The sequence below is a fragment of the Maylandia zebra genome, linkage group LG7 (assembly GCF_041146795.1).
Source record: "Maylandia zebra isolate NMK-2024a linkage group LG7, Mzebra_GT3a, whole genome shotgun sequence".
NCBI classification, from domain to species: Eukaryota; Metazoa; Chordata; class Actinopteri; order Cichliformes; family Cichlidae; genus Maylandia; species Maylandia zebra.
In genome coordinates, this window is record NC_135173.1 from 66292871 (window position 1) to 66312582 (window position 19712).

Here is a 19712-nt window from a genome sequence, read left to right on the forward strand (position 1 = left end):
AGGTGGTGTCAGGGGAAGATGTTTCTGTATCTCGTGGCAGTTCGTAGGATGACTCCGAAAATCAAGAACAGGAAACTGGTGAAGGCAGAGGCATAAATTAAGTGGTTTGGAAGCTGAAGAGAGAAGAATGTTGCTCATGGTTCAGGGAGGACACGGGCTCTGGGTGGAAAGGAAAAATGACCAGATGACTGGGAAAGTACAGCTGAAATGGTGAGGGGACATTGCAATGAAGGTATTTGGTGTATCAACTTGAGCAAAAACAGAGGAGGAACAGGAAGTATTCAAAGAAAGAAACGCAGGATAGTCGGGGAGAAGAAGAAAGTACAGGAGTGCTGGGAGGTGATAAGGACTAGGCTAGGCAGAGAAATGGAGCTGCAAAGGATATTACCAATTAATAATTAATATTAAAAACAACAGTGTATATGCATTTATGTGCTTTTATGCAGCATGCTTACGTAAACTCATTGAAATCTGTTTTTATGTTTAAATGATATAAAACTGCTTTTCTCTTTTCTTTTGTACATGTTTGGTGCTTTTAAAGGTCAAATATTGACTCAGTCACCAAATGACCTATTTTCTCATGTTTTTTAGCGCTGTGTTGCATTTTACTGATATATTTTCATGATCTTTGTTTTTTTTATAACCATTTGATAATATCTCTGTCACAGACTGCCAGGGCAGACCGCGTGGAGTGAGTAGAGGACCCAAGAGCAGACAGAGGCAAGGGGACAAAACTGGACTTAAGAAAAGGCGAGCCTTTATTTAGGGCTGAAAAGTCACAGAAAAAAACAAAGAATCTGAGGGAAAACCTGAACATAGACCGGGAAACTATGACTCTTACTGTGATTTTATACTATAACTAAACAACATAAACTATGACTTACTAGGACTTGACTGGGAAACCGTGACAAGGAGTAGGGGAGATAACACAGACGACATGACACTGAACACAGCAAGACTGAGGACTACATACACACATGAGGTGATCAGAGGAAGTGGAGACACGTGAGGACACAGCTGACTAGAATGAAACATAATGACAACACAGGAGAGAGTAAAACTAAATGCAGTGAAAAAAGAACACCAGACTCTTTCAAAATAAAACAGGAAACACAGTGACATAGACATGAAACAAACTTGACAACAAGAGCCACACAGACATGACACATGACAGGTAGCAGCAGACAGCCCATCCTGATGCTTTTCTCATCCTGACTGGGGATTTCAATCATGCAGACTTAAAGTGCGTGTTTCCAAAAATACAACAACACATAGACTTTCCAACAAGGGGAAATAACACACTGGACTTTGTTTACACCACCCAGAGAGCAGCTTACAAAGCTTTTCCCCTCCCCCACCTCGGCGCCTCAGACCATATCACTGTCATGCTAATGCCTGCCTACAGACCGCTCATTAAAGTCACCAAACCGGTTCGTAAGCAGATAAAAGTGTGGCCAGAAGGGTCTTCAGAGGCTTTACAGGACTGCTTCAACACCACAGACTGGAACATGTTTAAGCAGGCTGCCACCTATAACAACACCACTGACCTCCAGGAGTACGCAGAGACTGTTACTGCCTACATCAACAAGTGTATTGAGGATGTAACAGTCACGAAAACCATAACTGTCCGGGCCAATCAAAAACCATGGATGACAGGAGAGGTCTACAGGCTGCTGAAAGCTCGGAATGTTGCCTTCAGAGTTGGAGACGAGGCAAGCCTGAGGACAGCTAGGGCCAACCTTTCCCGTGGCATCAGAGAGGCTAAGAGACAGTACTCCAGGAAAATATCTCATCACTTCAAAGACAGCAGAGACTCACGGAGCCTGTGGCGGGGCATTCAGACCATCACAGATTACAAGCCCCCACCACAGACCTGTGATAGCACTATCCCCCTGCTGAACGAGCTGAACACTTTCTTTGCTCGCTTTGAAGTCCAAAACAGCACCACTGCACAGAAGACCCCACCCCCTCCTGGTGACCAGGTGATGACTCTGTCCCCGGACAGCGTGAGGAGATCCCTCAGCAGGATCAATGCACGTAAAGCTCCGGGTCCTGACAACATTCCTGGTCGTGCACTGAGAGACTGTGCAGTGGAACTCACTGATGTCTTCACAGACATCTTCAACATATCACTCATCCAGGCTGTCGTCCCCACATGTTTTAAAGCCACCACAATCATTCCGGTTCCAAAAAAGTCATCTCCCTCCTGCTTTAATGACTACCGTCCTGTTGCACTTACTCCCATCCTGATGAAGTGCTTCGAACGACTAGTCATGCAACACATCAAGACTGTCCTGCCCCCCTCCCTGGATCCCTTCCAGTTTGCGTATCGGCCCAATCGCTCAACCGATGATGCCATCTCCACTGCACTCCACTCAGCACTCACACACCTGGACAAAAAAGACTCATATGTTCGAATGCTGTTCATAGACTTCAGTTCAGCATTCAACACTATAATCCCCCAACAGCTCACTCAAAAACTGGTCCAGCTGGGGCTCAACACCTCACTGTGCAACTGGCTGTTGGATTTCCTCACCGGAAGACCTCAAGCAGTACGGGTCGGCAGTAACACATCCAGCACCATCATTTTAAACACGGGGGCCCCGCAGGGATGTGTGCTGAGCCCCCTCCTCTTCACTCTGCTGACCCATGACTGCACTCCATCATACAGCTCCAACCTCTTCATCAAGTTTGCGGACGACACAACGGTGGTGGGTCTCATTAGCAACAGGGATGAGACCGACTACAGAAGTGAGGTGAGACGCCTGGCCACGTGGTGTGCTGACAACAATCTCTCTCTGAATGTGGAGAAGACGAAGGAGATTGTTGTGGACTTCAGGAGAATGCACACCCAACATGCTCCTCTGACCATTGACGGAGCGTCTGTGGAGAGAGTGAGCAGCACCAAGTTCTTGGGTGTGCACATCACAGAGGATCTCTCCTGGACGTACAACACCACAGCACTGGCCAAGAAATCACAGCAGCGTCTCTTCTTTCTCCGCAAACTAAGAAGAGCAGGAGCACCAGCCCCCATCTTGCACACTTTCTACAGAGGCACCATCGAGAGCATCCTGTCGAGCTGCATCACTGTGTGGTTTGGAGCCTGCAATGCGTCCTGCCATAGAACCCTCCAACGCATAGTGAGAGCTGCAAAGAGGATCATTGGTGTCTCTCTCCCCTCCCTCCAGGACATTTACAGCACCCGTCTCACTAAAAAAGCCCTTTGCATAGCGGCTGATCCCACGCACCCAATGCAAAGCTTCTTCAAGCTGCTGCCGTCGGGGAGGAGACTGCGGAGTCTCCAGGCCAGGACCAGCAGACTGAAGGACAGCTTCATCCATCAGGCTGTCAGGAAGCTTAACTCCCTCCCGATTCTGCCCCCTCTCCCCTCTCTCCTCCACGGTCTCACTGAACTCTGTCACACACACTCACACACACACACTCTCTGACTCACTCACTGGCCTGCACCAGTTACCAGTCACTTTGTGGAGCATTGGACTGCCATTACCTCATAAGACTTTGTGTTACACTATCTCATACCGTACACTACCAAATCTCCATTTGCACTATTTGCCTATTTGCACTACTCTGCCTGGTTTGCACTCAATGTCATTTACCCTTATATTGTATATTGTATAGCTTTCTTGTTATATGTAAAATTGTATTATATTATTTAATTTTTTTTACTTTAAAATATTTTACTTGCATTTTTAATCACTCTTATATTTAAATGTTCATTTTCTATTTTATCTAGGGATTGAGAGTAACGAAGTTTCTATTCTCTGTATGTCCTGTATATGTGGCAGAATTGACAATAAAGTTGACTTTGACTTTGACTTTGAGGTAGGCGCACGAACCAGGGAGACTGAGTACAGGGGGAGATGACAAAAGGAATTTAAAAAACAAAGGACTAAACAGCAACCTGGAAATTAACTAGACAAGCCAAACCGAAACTAGAACATCAATGAATACAAAATGATACATTAAAAACCCACATACTAGGTCACACAACCCAGTACCATGACAATCTCTGGAGTAGGTGACACTCAAGGGGATAATTTTCTTTGGAAGAAGAGTCATATCAGCGATCTATGAAACGCCCCTTTGTAATTGGTCAGATGCTGGCAGTTCCTTCCCTTTCATGTGAACATGCTGAGAAAACCCTGAAATGACTTCATGATAACCGTTTAGGGTAAATTCAGCATATGGGTATGCTGAAATTGCTTCCTGGATTAGGGCCTTGGTCAAGTTGTTGTTAGAGTACAAATGAACCAAACTTTAACTAAAGAACTCAAAGAGCACAGCTTGTCCCAAAGTGAAAGGGCTATACTAAAACGTTGATGTTTTATGATGTTTTTATCACAGTATGCTGACGCCAGTCTGCTTTGATAACAACAGCTGATTAGGTTTTGAATTAATATTTGATTATTTTTCCACTGAGGTGAGGACTTTGTAATTGTTCTGTTTGCTTGTTTGTGTGTTTGAAATATAGCACTCACAGCTTTCAAGACAGTGTGTTGAAATTTAGAGTGATGGTATATACCAATAACAGCTCAAGCTGATTTCATTTTGTTTAAATCTGTGAAAACTTCTTCATGGATTTTCTTCAAACTTCGCAACAACAAACTAGGCCTTGGAGGACTTTGACCTTAATTGTTTGGTCAAAGTTGACTTTAGAAATTTATTTTTTCATGAAACCAGATTATAAAAGGGCATGGAGAGAGCTGCACAACACACTTGCCGATGGCGCGATATGGCAGCCTCGCTTCTGTCAGTCTGCCCCAGGACAGCCGTGGCTACAACTGTAGCCTCCACCAGTGTGTGAATGAATAGTGGAATTGTAAAGCGCTTTGGGCGCCTAGAAAAGCACTATATAAATGCAATCCACTATTAACTATTATTAGAAACAAAGCACTCAGATATCACAATGATATCATAATGTTTGGCATGAATCATACATTGCATGAATAAAAATGAACTTTTACAGCTTATAGAAGCCGAAGATTTCAGCCAATAAGATGTCATAGCATATCATATCAAATGTACAGTGGGGCAAAAAAGTATTTAGTCAGCCACCGATTGTGCAAGTTCCCCCACTTAAAATGATGACAGAGGTCAGTAATTTGCACCAGAGGTACACTTCAACTGTGAGAGACAGAACGTGAAAAAAAAAAAAAAATCCATGAATCCACATGGTAGGATTTGTAAAGAATTTATTCGTAAATCAGGGTGGAAAATAAGTATTTGGTCAATAACAAAAATACAACTCAATACTTTGTAACATAACCTTTGTTGGCAATAACAGAGGTCAAACGTTTACTATAGGTCTTTACCAGGTTTGCACACACAGTAGCTGGTATTTTGGCCCATTCCTCCATGCAGATCTTCTCGAGAGCAGTGATGTTTTGGGGCTGTTGCCGAGCAATACGGACTTTCAACTCCCGCCACAGATTTTCTATGGGGTTGAGGTCTGGAGACTGGCTAGGCCACTCCAGGACTTTCAAATGCTTCTTACGGAGCCACTCCTTTGTTGCCCGGGCGGTGTGTTTTGGATCATTGTCATGTTGGAAGACCCAGCCTCGTTTCATCTTCAAAGTTCTCACTGATGGAAGGAGGTTTTGGCTCAAAATCTCACGATACATGGCCCCATTCATTCTGTCCTTAACACGGATCAGTCGTCCTGTCCCCTTGGCAGAAAAACAGCCCCATAGCATGATGTTTCCACCCCCATGCTTCACAGTAGGTATGGTGTTCTTGGGATGCAACTCAGTATTCTTCTTCCTCCAAACACGACGAGTTGAGTTTATACCAAAAAGTTCTACTTTGGTTTCATCTGACCACATGACATTCTCCCAATCCTCTGCTGTATCATCCATGTGCTCTCTGGCAAACTTCAGACGGGCCTGGACATGCACTGGCTTCAGCAGCGGAACACGTCTGGCACTGTGGGATTTGATTCCCTGCCGTTGTAGTGTGTTACTGATGGTGACCTTTGTTACTTTGGTCCCATCTCTCTGCAGGTCATTCACCAGGTCCCCCCGTGTGGTTCTGGGATCTTTGCTCACCGTTCTCATGATCATTTTGACCCCACGGGATGAGATCTTGCGTGGAGCCCCAGATCGAGGGAGATTATCAGTGGTCTTGTATGTCTTCCATTTTCTGATGATTGCTCCCACAGTTGATTTTTTCACACCAAGCTGCTTGCCTATTGTAGATTCACTCTTCCCAGTCTGGTGCAGGTCTACAATACTTTTCCTGGTGTCCTTCGAAAGCTCTTTGGTCTTGGCCATGGCGGAGTTTGGAGTCTGACTGTTTGAGGCTGTGGACAGGTGTCTTTTATACAGATGATGAGTTCAAACAGGTGCCATTCATACAGGTAACGAGTGGGGGACAGAAACGCTTCTTACAGAAGACGTTACAGGTCTGTGAGAGCCAGAGATTTTCCTTGTTTGAGGTGACCAAATACTTATTTTCCACCCTAATTTACGAATAAATTCTTTACAAATCCTACCATGTGGATTCATGGATTTTTTTTCACATTCTGTCTCTCACAGTTGAAGTGTACCTCTGGTGCAAATTACTGACCTCTGTCATCATTTTAGGTGGGGGAACTTGCACAATCGGTGGCTGACTAAATACTTTTTTGCCCCACTGTGTTTGTATACACATTTCAAGACCAAAGTATACCAAAGTGCTTTCCAGTAAAACCGTGATACAGACAAAATCACAATATAAAATATAAATTAGAGATATAAAATAATTACATAATATAAATGCAGAGCCAGATAAAAATCACACTAATTAGCCTCAAATGCCAGGCTAAACAAGATGTTTTTAGACGTGATTTAATAGGTTGAATAGAATCTTATGCACAAATGTCAAGAGGAAGATTATTCCTTAATTTGGGTGCGGCAATGGCAAAGGCACGGTCTCCTCTGATCTTCAGCCGAGACCTAGGTTGCACTAAGAGAAGTTGACCCGATGATCTTAGTGCTCTCCTATACAGACAGATGAAATCTGCTAAGAAATCAGGTGCCATATTATTTAGGATTTTATAAGTAGACAATGAGATTTAAAATCGATTTGATATTTGATAGGAAGCCAATGTAAGTTGGCTAAAACAGGAGTGATGGAATCATACCTTCTAGTGCCGGTTAAGAAATGTGCTGCAGCATCTTGGACCAACTGGAATCGCTGAAGGAGGGAAGATTGGAGGCCCAAATAAAGAGAGTTACATTAATCTAGTCTTGAAGTGATGAATGCATGAATAAGTTTCTCCAGATCTTTGCGTGGTATATAAGGTTTAGCCTTAGAAATTTGGCGTAGTTGATGGAAGCTAGTTTTTACCACAGTAGACACCTGTTTATCCAGTTTGAAGGAACTATCCATAAAAACTCCAAGATTCCTAACAGCATCAGTGAGGTGAACAGAAACAGGCCCGAGTGTGCCAGTCAGTTGTCCCAGAAAATATTTCTATCAAAAACAATAATTTCCGTCTTCTTTTCATTTAGAGTAAGAGAGTTATACGATAACGAGTCTTTGAAATCCCTCCAACAATTAAACAGAGGATGTAGTGAAGATGAAACATCCCCAGTCAAGTGGAGGTAGATTTGAATATCATCAGCACAGCAATGAAAAGAGACATTATGGACCTTTATGGCAAACATGCACCCTCGTAGCAGCATTGTAGACAGACCCACATGGACCACAGTGCTCTGTACTGCTTCACAAAAAACAGTGAGTGATGTCATGATGTCCATCTTTCACAAACAGTCTCTGGTTTCAGTGTTAATGTTCAACAGGTTCAGGTGACTATAGACAGATTTATCGTGAAATTTATAGTGAGGAGGAGAGGCTCCACTTCCTGATTACAATGAACACACAGTAAAATAAACACACACACACACACTGCTTTTTTTAAAAAAAAAAAAAAAAACAACAACAACAACAGCTGGAGATGAATCATAAACAGTTGGTGGCATAAATCAATGTTTAAACTAAGATTAACACTGCTACTTTTACAGAGGTTACTGTGTTCAATCATTCTATGAGAGCTTCAGATTCTCCCCTCATTGAGAAAAAAACAGAAAAGTTAATCATATCCATCTTGGCACTTCACAGAAGATATTCTTAATCTTAAGAGTTCCACTTCTTGGCCAAAATATTTAAAGTTTTAGAGAGAAACAAACATTCAATAAAAAATTACAGCCATCATACTTGACTTCTAAATAAAACTTAAATATAAATCTCTATGCATAATTGAAATTCTGTTTCAGGTTCCCCAGAATCCCTCCAAATTGAAAAATGACCTGATTGTGGTTGCATGAACTCCATGGATTTTATTCCAGACTGCAACTCAACAACAGAGCAAGATCTCATCTTCTGAAGTTCTGATGAGGTTGAGAGTCGATGAGCAGTCTCATTAAGCAAATCAAGATCCCCCTTGATCCTTTACCCTGCAGATGAACTGCTTTCACTGGATGTGTTTAACAGAAGAATTCTGTTTCCTGGACAGTTTGCTGGGACTTTTTTTTATTATCATGTAATGATTTCCTGAAATATTTCCAGGGTATCTGAAAATTTCAAGCTATGATAATTAATTTATTCATAACTTCTGCTAATTTTCTCCACTATTATAACCCGAACATTTGATGCCACTTGACCCAGATTGCCACTGCGATCAAGTACCTGGATTCTCACCCAGTTGCTGCAGGGAGCAACCAACTTGTCTCAAACCCCAACACCACAGTGACAGGTTTGCCATTGACACCACACGGACCTCGAATCATTAATGAACAGCCCGTGTAATTTTATTTCTTCTATTGTTCATATTTCCTGTAACTGTCACGGTACTGGGTCATGTGACCCAGTGTTTGAGTTTTAGGTATTTTTGTATTCATTTTCGATCTAGTTAATTTCTAGGTTGCTGTTTAGTCAGCTGACAGGTATCGACAGGCCAAGCGGAATGCGGCTCGGGCAGTGGCTGAAGCAAAAACTCGGGTGTGGGAGGAGTTCAGAGAGGCCATGAAAAAGACTTTCAGACTGCCTCGAAGAGATTCTGGCAAACCGTCAGACGTCTCAGGAGGGGAAAGCGGTGCTCTACCTGCACTGTGTATAGTGCTGGCGGAGCGCTGCTGACGTCGACTGAGAAAATTGTCAGGCGGTGGAAGGAATACTTCGAGGACCTCCTTAATCCCACTGACACGTCTTCCGAGGAGGAAGCAGAGTCTGGGGATGAGGGGAATGACCCGCCAATTTCCGGGGGCGAGGTCACTGAGGCAGTTAAACAACTCCTTGGTTAGAGCCCCTGGTGTTGATGAGGTCCGCCCCGAGTTCCTGAAGGCTCTGGACGTTGTAGGGCTGTCCTGGTTGACACGCCTCTGCAATGTTGCGTGGAGATCAGGGGCAGTACCTGTGGACTGGCAGACCGGGGTGGTGGTCCCCATCTTTAAGAAAGGGGACCGGAGGGTGTGTTCCAACTACAGGGGGATCACACTCCTCAGCCTCCCTGGGAAAGTCTATGCCAGGATGCTGGAAAGGAGAGTTCGTCCGTTAGTCGAACCTCAGATACAGGAGGAACAATGCGGTTTTCGTCCTGGTCGCGGAACACTGGACCAGCTCTTTATCCTCTCCAGGATACTTGAGGGTGCATGGGAGTTTGCCCAACCAGTCTACATGTGTTTTGTGGACTTGGAGAAGGCATTCGACCGTGTCCCTCGGGGTGTCCTGTGGGAGGTGTTGCGGGAATATGGGGTGTCTGGCCCATTGCTACGGGCCATTCGATCCCTATACAACCGTTGCAAGAGCTTGGTTCGCATTGCCGGCAATAAGTCGGACTCGTTCCTGGTGGGTGATGGGCTCCGCCAGGGCTGCCCTTTGTCTCCGGTTCTGTTCATAATTTTTATGGACAGGATTTCTAGGCGCAGCCAAGTGGCGGAGGGCTTTCGCTTTGGTGGCCTCAGAATCTCATCTCTGATTTTTGCAGATGATGTGGTTCTGTTGGCTTCATCGGGTGAGGGCCTCCAGCTCGCACTGGAACGGTTCGCAGCCGAGTGTGAAGCAGCGGGAATGAGGATCAGCACCTCCAAATCTGAGGCCATGGTTCTCAGCCGGAAAAGGGTGCAGTGCCCACTCCGGGTCGGGGATGAGTTCCTGCCCCAAGTGGAGGAGTTCAAGTATCTCGGGGTCTTGTTCACGAGTGATGGGAGAAGGGAGCCGGAGATCGACAGACGGATTGGGGCTGCAGCTGCAGTAATGCGGACGCTGCACCGGTCCGTCGTGGTGAAGAGGGAGCTGAGTGTAAAAACGAAGCTCTCAATTTACCGGTCGATCTACGTCCCTACCCTCACCTATGGCCACGAGCTGTGGGTAGTGACCGAAAGAACGAGATCGCGGATACAAGCGGCAGAAATGAGCTTCCTCCGAAGGGTGGCTGGCCTCTCCCTTAGAGATAGGGTGAGAAGTTCGGCCATCCGGGAGGGGCTCAGAGTAGAGCAGCTGCTGCTCCACATCGAAAGGAGCCAGCTGAGGTGGTTCGGGCATCTGACAAGGATGCCCCCTGGGCGCCTCCTGGGTGAGGTGTTCCAGGCATGTCCCACCGGGAGGAGGCCCCGGGGCAGACCCAGGACACGCTGGAGAGATTATATCTCTCGGCTGGCCTGGGAACACCTTGGTATTCCCCCGGATAAGCTGGAGGAGGTGGCTGGGGAGAGGGAGGTCTGGGCCTCTTTGCTTAGGCTGCTGCCCCCGCGACCCGGCCCCGGACAAAGCGGATGAAGATGGATGGATGTTTAGTCCTTATTTTTTAGTTGTTTCTGTCATCTCCCCCTGTACTCAGTCTCCCTGGTTCCTATGTGTCATGTTTCTTGTCTATGCGGTTAAGTTCATGTCATGTTTTATCTCCATGTCTATGTCTCCGTGTTTCCTGTTTTATTTTGGAAAAGTCTGGTGTTCTTTGTTCATTGTAGCTAGTGTTACTCTCCTCTGTATTGTCATTATGTTTCATTCTAGTCAGCTGTGTTCTTATGTGTCTCCACTTCACCTGATCACCTCATGTGTATGTTTAAGTCCTCAGTCTTCCTTTGTTCGTTGTCGCGTCGTCTGTGTACTTCCCCTCTAGTCAAGTTAAGTGTTTTTCAGGATTCTGTGCAGTTCATGTTTGTCATTTGGTTTATGTTGTTTTTCATGCAGCCGCACGATGAGGTTCCGTGCAGGTCATGTTCATGTCTGTTTTCGTCACGCCATTTGGTTCACAGTTTCCATGCATCTGCACAGCATTCTGTTCACGGTAATCATAGTTATTCCTTTCAGTCAGGTTAGTGTTTTTCCAGTTTAGGTTTTTGGTTAGTTGCAGTCTCTGTCCCTGTTATGTTTTGTCTACTCCCTTCTGCATCAGCCCAAATAAAGGCTCGCTTTCAGTTTAAGTTCACTCCCGTCTCCCCGCCTGTGTTCGCGCCTGGGTCAACCACACACACTCTCCACACGGTCTGCCCCCGCTGGCTGTGACAGTACGACGTGACCAGTATGGACCCAGCGGACAGTACGGATGGGATTGGGGAGGAGCTGCAGCGGATCAGCCGGATCATGACACGCATCTGCGGGTGCGCGGACCCTAAAGTGGTGTCCACTGGATTGGCGACCATAGACGCCATCCTCCGGAAAGAGCCGCAGCTCCACCAGTTTCCTCAGCTTATTGAGATGTTTGACTCTCTGGGCCCCCTTAAGGAGGAGCTTCGGGCTCGTGCGCTGGCCCAGAGGGTATTGAATGCAGACTCAGCACCCATGACCCCACCCAATGAGCGGGAGTCGTCATTCCTGCCTCGTGAACCGGAGGCGGTCAGAGTCGGAATGCTGAGTCTCACCACCGACCCGCCATCGGCTCACGTTTCACCAGCTTCCGCGTCTTTGCCACAGTCTAACCGCACAGCGCGGCGCACAGAGATGACGGAAGCCATAGACTTCGGTGAGGAGGAGCGGCAGCAGGTGTTACGGGCTTATCGGGAGGAAGAGCTCTGATGGAAGCCCTGGCTCCTTCTCGACGAGGAGCTCCCACCCATCGCCCCGCCTCGGACCAGCCGCTCACCTTCACCCCCCTCGTGAGGACTTCTCTTCTCCGGCCGCTTGCCCGGCGAGGAGGTGGGCGGAGGAGGAAGAGTCGGTCCCCGCCGTTAATACCGTCGCACTCATGGCCGCTCCTAGGAAGAAGCGGCGTCTGCGGCGTCGTCGCTCCATGCAGCCGCCACAGCCTCTCCAGAACGAGGCAATACAGAGACAGAGTTTCAACCAGGAGGCTCCCTTTCCACCAGAGATTGGCTGTAGGTGAGTGCTCAGACAACAATGAGTTTATTTATCCAATTTGTGACTGCAAGGAAAATGTGTGTGAGTCAGCTATAGCCAGCTCTGGTGGGGTTATAAACGTCCCGGAAACTAGTCCTGGACATGTAAATCATGCTTCCATAGACAATCTTGTCATTAATGTAGCTCATGTGGCCGAGTGGGCTGCTTGTGAATCTGAAACCTCGTCACAGGCCGAGACTGAAGAGACAGTGTGTTACCTACCTGTGACAGAAGAAACCAACTGTATCCAGAGGCCAGGGAGTTTTGAAACCAGTACTGCTTTAACCATTAACACACTCTCTGGGGACTCTGAGACTATTAAGGATAATTCTGAGTCTCGAAATCCTGTTCTAACAGGTTTGAGCCTGCCGTTATTCCTGCGTCCTCTGAGGGAGAGTCTTATCTGTCCGGCCCACAAGCTGGCTGGAGACCCACAGGTGTGTTCTGCTGTATACGTGAACCAAGACACTGCAACTGGTTCCGGGGCCTGTAATGAAGTAAGTTCTGCCTATGTTGCCAAGACACAGCAAGGAAATACTGAGTATACTTGTATACTTCTACAACTGTGCCATCAGCAGCGTTCTGACGTATGGATTTCTAGTGCGGTTCCCCAGCTGCACCAAGGCCGATCAGCAAGCACTCCAGCGGGTGGTGAAAGAAGCTGGCAGAATTATTGGAACAAGTCTGCCAGAGATTAGTAATATCTTCCCCACTCGCTGTCTGAGGAGGGTGCACAGTATCCTGTGGGACCAACATCACCCTGCGCGCCACCTTTTCCACCTGCTGCCCTCAGGGAGAAGGTACAGGTCTATATAGGCCAGAACATCCAGACTGGCCAACAGCCTGTATCCACAGGCTGTGAGGCTCCTGAACTCTCTGCCCCCCTCTCACGGACAATAACCATATCCAACTTCTTAATAGCACTGAACTGGTCTGCATTGGTGCATCATATCTTTATTCTCTTTCCCCCTCCTGCCCCCCCCCCCCCTTTCTTAAATAGATAACTATCATATCTGACATCATATCTCACAGTACAATAATGTTGAATGGGTTGCATTGTTGTACTTTGTCATGTTTCTCAGGTCTTTGTCTGAATTTCTTATGAACATTACTTGTCATGTTCTCATGTTGTTGCTAAGGATTGTCTTATTGCACTGGAGTCACACTGGGTTAAATATTTACACTTGGGTTTTAAGTATTTATTATTTTCTTCATTATTTTATTTACGGGTTGTACGGAAGCCCCAAACGCAATTTCATTGCTCTTTGACAATGACAATAAATACTTAATAATAATATAAAACTGCCAGTTTACAGTTATGTTCTTAATATTTGTAAGAGCCCTGAGCAAGAAGAAGCTGTCTTTTACAACAAAATTTATTTGTTTCTCAAATGAAAACTGCTATCAAAGAACATCCATCCATCCATCTTCTTCCAGTAATCCGGGGCCGGGTCGCGGGGGCAGCAGCCCAAGCAAAGAAACCCAGACCTCCCTCTCCCCAGCCATCCTCCAGCTTGTCCGGGGGAACACCAAGGCGTTCCCAGGCAAACCGAGAGATATAATTTCTGCTGCGTGTCCTAGGTCTGCCCCGGCATCCTTGTGAGATGTCCGAACCAGCTCGACTGGCTTCGATGTGAAGGAGCACCGACTCTACTCTGAGCCCATCCTGGATGGCCAAACTTCTCACCCTATCTCTAAGGGAGAGGCCAGCCACCCTTCAGAGGGAGCCAATTTCCGCCACTTGTATGCGCGATCTCGTCCTTACGGTCACTACCAACAGCTCATGACCATAGTTGAGGGTAGGAATGTAGATCGACCGGTAAATTGAGATCTTCGCTTTTACACTCAGCTCTCTCTGAGACCGGTACAGCGTCCACCTCACTGCAGCCGCAGCACCAATCCGTCTGTCGAGCTCCCGCTCCCTTCTCTTGTTAACCATGAACAAGACGCAGAGATACTTAAAATCTTCCACTTGGGGCAAGAACTCATAGGCACTCCACCGTTTTCTGGCTGAGGACCATGGCCAAAGTTTTGGAGGTGCTGATTCTCATTCCCACCACTTCACACTCTGCTGCGAACCATTCCAAGGTAAACTGGAGGCAATCACCCGATGAAGCCAACAGAACCGCATCATCCACGAAAGCAGAGATGAGATTCTGATACCACCCACGTAAAAGGCTTCCGCCACTTGGAGCCCCCAAAGATTGGTGGGTCATCCCCTTGGTCCCAGACTCTGCTTCCTCCACAGAAGACATGCTAGTGGGATTAAGGAGGTCCTCGAAATATTCCTTCCACCGCCCGACAATTTTCTCAGTCGAAGTTGGCAGCACTCCACCCACTCTACCTGCACTATACACAGTGCAGGTAGAGCACTGCTTTCCCCTCCGGAGTCGCCCGACGGTTTGCCAGAATCTCTTCGAGGCAGTCTGAAAGTCTTCTTCCATGGCATCCATGAACTCCTCCCACACTTTTAGAGAGTCTGTAGAATTCATTTTAAGAGGAAAGTAGATTTGAGAATCATTGGCATAACAGTGAAATGAGATTCCATGTTTCCTGAAAATAGAGCCTAATGGGAGCATGTAAAGGGAAAAGGGTACTAGGCCCAGGTTAGATCCTTGAGGGACCCCACATGTAAGGGGGGTGGATGTGGTGATGAAGAGCCACCAAACCTGACAGAATTATTGCACGCTGTCAATTGATATGGAGTCCGTAATTTGTCAATATCTGACAAGCACGCCAACCACAGGGACAACAGCAGCCATGGGAGCAGGGGACATGCAGCTGATTGACCCAGAATTTATACAGGTCGTTAAGTCTGACATCACTAGCCATGTCTGGGCCTAAACTCCGCTGCAGGTCCATATATCAAACGATCACTATGGCATTACTGAGAGTTGAAAAACTGTCTAAAGCCTTTCATCTTTAATAAAATGATCAGCGTTCTGCTCTACCAGGTGTAACAATTGAGTTTAACATCCAGGCATCCATGAAAACGGAATTTATGACATTTAACGGAGTTAGAAGTTAGCAGGGAGTTAGCTCGCTAGCTTCTATCTAAATACAATATAGCATGTCCTGACTGCGGGGTTTTGGAAACAAATTAAAACGTACAACTCTGTTATCACTTCCAACATAAATGAAGACAGAAAACTAAACAGCAGTGACATTTGTAGGGTTACTGAAGTTTGGCTAGCTGGTATATAATGATGTGCTACGTGACCGCTAGCGACACAGCTATGTTAGCATAATATAAACAAGCTAACTTTTTTTTCCCACTCAATAAAAGTTAACGTGAGTGTTCTCGGTGGTCAGAAACAAATGTAATCGCATGGCAGGATGCTGTAAACGGACCAAACTTCAGTCAGGAGAACAACTGAGATAATCCATCCACAATACGAGGTTAGTCATTCATATACTGCTGCATGGGCTGGGCTGTAGTTACATCCTAAGGTTTTAAAAACTGAGCTTAAATAAATGATTAGCAGTAATAAAAGCCGAGGGAGGTCAACAGTGATCACTGACTGTTTTAGGAGCTTTTTGAGATTAAATAGAAGAAAATACAAAACATTAAACATGTTAACAACACAAAAGCCATATTAAACGCAGACTACTTTAGGCCCGGAAGTAGGATTCGTCACGTCATCACTTAACGACCGGATAAAGGGATTCGCGGAAGTGGGGTCAGATGTTACCTTGGTTACACTTATATTCGAACATGGTGTTCGTTATGGCCAAAATGTGGTTTGCACAGAAGTTCAACAACGAAACACTGCTCGGGTTCAGATCCCAGAGGCCATTCCTCCCAATCATACCCCCTCCAGGTCTCACTATCATTGCCCACATGAGCGTTGAAGTCTCCCAGTAGGACAACAGAGTCCCCAGATGGAGCACCCTCCAGCATCCCACCCAGGGACTCCAAGAAGGCTGGGAACTATAAACCGCCACTGATCCCGCAGACAACAGCACAGGCCCTTGCTGGGCACAGGTTGGCCTGACTCCAGGGTGGGGCCCCAGTAACCCTATCCTGGGCAGGGTGAACTGTTCCCTTGGTGTTCTACTTATAGTGTCCTTCTGAATTGCTCTTGTCTGGTCCCTCACCCAGGACAAATTTTCCACGGGAGACACTACCAACGGGCAGAAGCCCCCAGACAACATAGCCCCTGGGATCCCTAGTAAATGGTAAATGGTCTGTATTTTTGTATTGCGCTTTACTTGGTCCTAAGGTCCCCAAAGCGCACAAACGCAGAGGTGGGACCAAGTCATTGTTTTGCAAGTCTCAAGTAAGTCTCAAGTCTTTATCCTCAAGTCTCAAGTCAAGTCTCAAGTAATGTCAGGCAAGTCAGAGTCGAGTCTCAAGTCACTGGTGTAAAAGTCCGAGTCAAGTCACAAGTCTGAAACTTTGAATTTCAAGTCCTTTCGAGTCTTTAAAAAAAACGAAAAAAAGCATGTTGCAGTTATATGCTAAATGTAAATATTAGACCATGTAATTTTTAAATCTGTGTTTTTCTCAACACATGACAAAATAGTGAACTTAGAAAATATACACAAATTGTGAAATTGCACCTCTTTAAAATGCAGCTCAATTAAACCTAGCTCCAAGAATAATTTTCACCGACAGTTCTGAGATAAGCTGCATGTTATTCTTGGATGCGGTTGTAGGACCGGTGTTGTGCCAAAAAGTGATTGTCTGCCAAAAACTGATTTCCGGTATTTGCCAAAAAGCGATTGCTCATATTTAAAGTGCTATAAGTAACTTGTTGGGCTATAATATGTTAAACATATGTCAAATGCATCCCTTATGGATGACATAAAGTCATCTTGAGCCACAAACAACATTCGTGTAGCAAGATACAAGCCGCAATCAGTTTTTGGCAGCGACTTTTATATAACCTTTATTTATGCAGTAAAAAAAATCTCATTAACATTAAAAATGTATTTTGTAAGAGTAAGTTGCCCAACAGGACAGCAGAAATGGCAGCAAATATTACAATAGTTCTGTAAAAATATTTTAAGTGGGGATAAAGGACCGGATTGGTTATAATGTAAGTACAAGTTGTAAAGATACTTAAAAAACAGATAATTTTTTAATTCTTTATGTAACCCCTTTGTATCCCCTGTTCACCGAAGTCTATTTACGAACATACGTAAAGATATTACACATAAAAAATACACAGAAACACTGGAAATCAGTTTTTGGCAGACAATCACTTTTTGGCACAACACCGGCTTTAAAATCGCATGACAAAAATATCATATACATTAAAAAAAACTGCATCACCAACGTAGCCTGGACAACATTTGCTAGTTAGATGAAGTCAGCTATCTCATCGTAGCATATTTATATGCATATTTATAATTATACGGTTCTTGTGAGTGCATACACTCGTGAAGTTTAGTAACTTCCGGTCACTGCAACAAGCCCAGGTACAGTTTACCGACGGATGGGTGCAGGACCTTGAAATGCACCGTGTAGAAAGTAAAGACCATCGTACCTATCATAAGTTTACCACTCTCACAAATAGTCTTCATAAATACACATTCGTTAACCGTTTATTAATATAACCTTTGAGCTTAACGGTAATTAATTAGTAGTGGAAATAATTTCTGGTACGCCTTACAGAAATGTAGCAGTGACAATAATATTGTATGCTGTAATCGCACTGGACAATTAGTGATACAAAACAACTGTTTTATTCTGTGAATAAAAGTATATGTTTTTGTCAGTGTACCATAATAACAGAAGCGAAACGCAATATTGTGTCAGGACAATTCACTATTTATGCACAATAAATAAAGGAGCATAACGCGACAATTTCTGTTCAGTGCCAGACTTGCTTGTAACCTATATCACCAATTATGTTATGAAAATGAGGCATTAACTACAACAGCAGACTGACCTTTGTGTAAATGCTTGGAGCAGACTAACCTGTGAGCTGGAGTGTTCTGGGACGTTATATTTGGTCTTTGAATGGCTGCAATCCAGGCCATCCGTCACGTCTTTGTTACTTCGGAAACATGGCTCGAACAATTTCTCTTCAACGACGTAATCCGATAACAACCGATCTCTTTACCCGTCGGCTTCCCGTGGCTGTCATGCGACCGGCTATTGCAGTTAATAATACAACAGCTTCTTGACATTTTTGTGTTTCTTTTTATCGCTGTGTGACTGATTTCAATTGAAAGCCTGCGTGCGCTAGTACCGCTTGCCACGAGTTCCCAGAATCCTTTGCGGTTCTACCCGTGAATGACGTCACATTTTCAATCTCTATATAATATGCATGTTAAATTTTATATTTGGGGTAAAATATCAAGTCTTTTCAAGTAAACCGGTTCAAGTCCAATTCAAGTCCCAAGTCATTGGTGTAAAAGTCCAAGTCAAGTCACAAGTCTTAGAACATTTTTTCAAGTCAAGTCTAAAGTCATAAAATTAATGACTCGAGTCTGACTCGAGTCCAAGTCATGTGACTCGAGTCCACACCTCTGCACAAACGCCTCCACCACGATAAGGTAGCAATTTGCAGAGGGGAGAAACAGGAACAAATGGGTTTTTTTTGTTTGTTTTATTTGTGACAGGGTATGTGTAAGAAAGTACTTAAATATAGAATTTAAATTTGTTGTTTTGCTAAGTTATCTGTTATGTGTAGACACAACACTGATTCGTTCCTTGAGTTTGGTGTCTTTTCTATGGTTGAATGATTCATAGGTCAGTGTTGATTGACTTAACAAACAAAAGCAAACATTTCTCTGAAAATTGTAAGCTACAAGGACTAGACTGAAAGAGCTCTTTAAAAAAATAAAGTCTGGCTCCTTGGAAGCAAAATATAAAGAAATCAGGAGTGACTCAAAGAGATTACACAGTACTGTAAAACTCTTATCTGTTAATCCCTTAATAACATTTTCTTGATTAAAGTCTAACTCATAAATTTAAGAGGTTTGGATGCTGTCAGCTCGGTGCACATTCCATCTGGAAAGTTTGTTTGTGAAAGTATTTTCATGAATTTGGTTTAGTCATTAGTTGTGGGTCAAAGGCAACAGGCTATAAACTCAGCTAAACTTTAATGGAGCTCTGGGGTTTTCAACATGTGTCTTATTACTTCTGACTATTCAACATGTAATCACATAACAGTCCTTATCATGTTTTTTAATCTAGTGATGATTTTAAATGATGCAGGCCGGCATTCTAGCAAATAAATATTGTGTTTAAAATATTTTACAACAAGATCAAACAAAAAATAAACCCTTAAAAATCAGGATCCGAAACAAGTACAGAAACAGTATCATATTGCCCACTAGAAGCAACTTATTAAGTCTGTATATGTATACTTGCTATACATACTTTAATAAAAATGATTCTTGATAAGAAACTTTGCATCCTT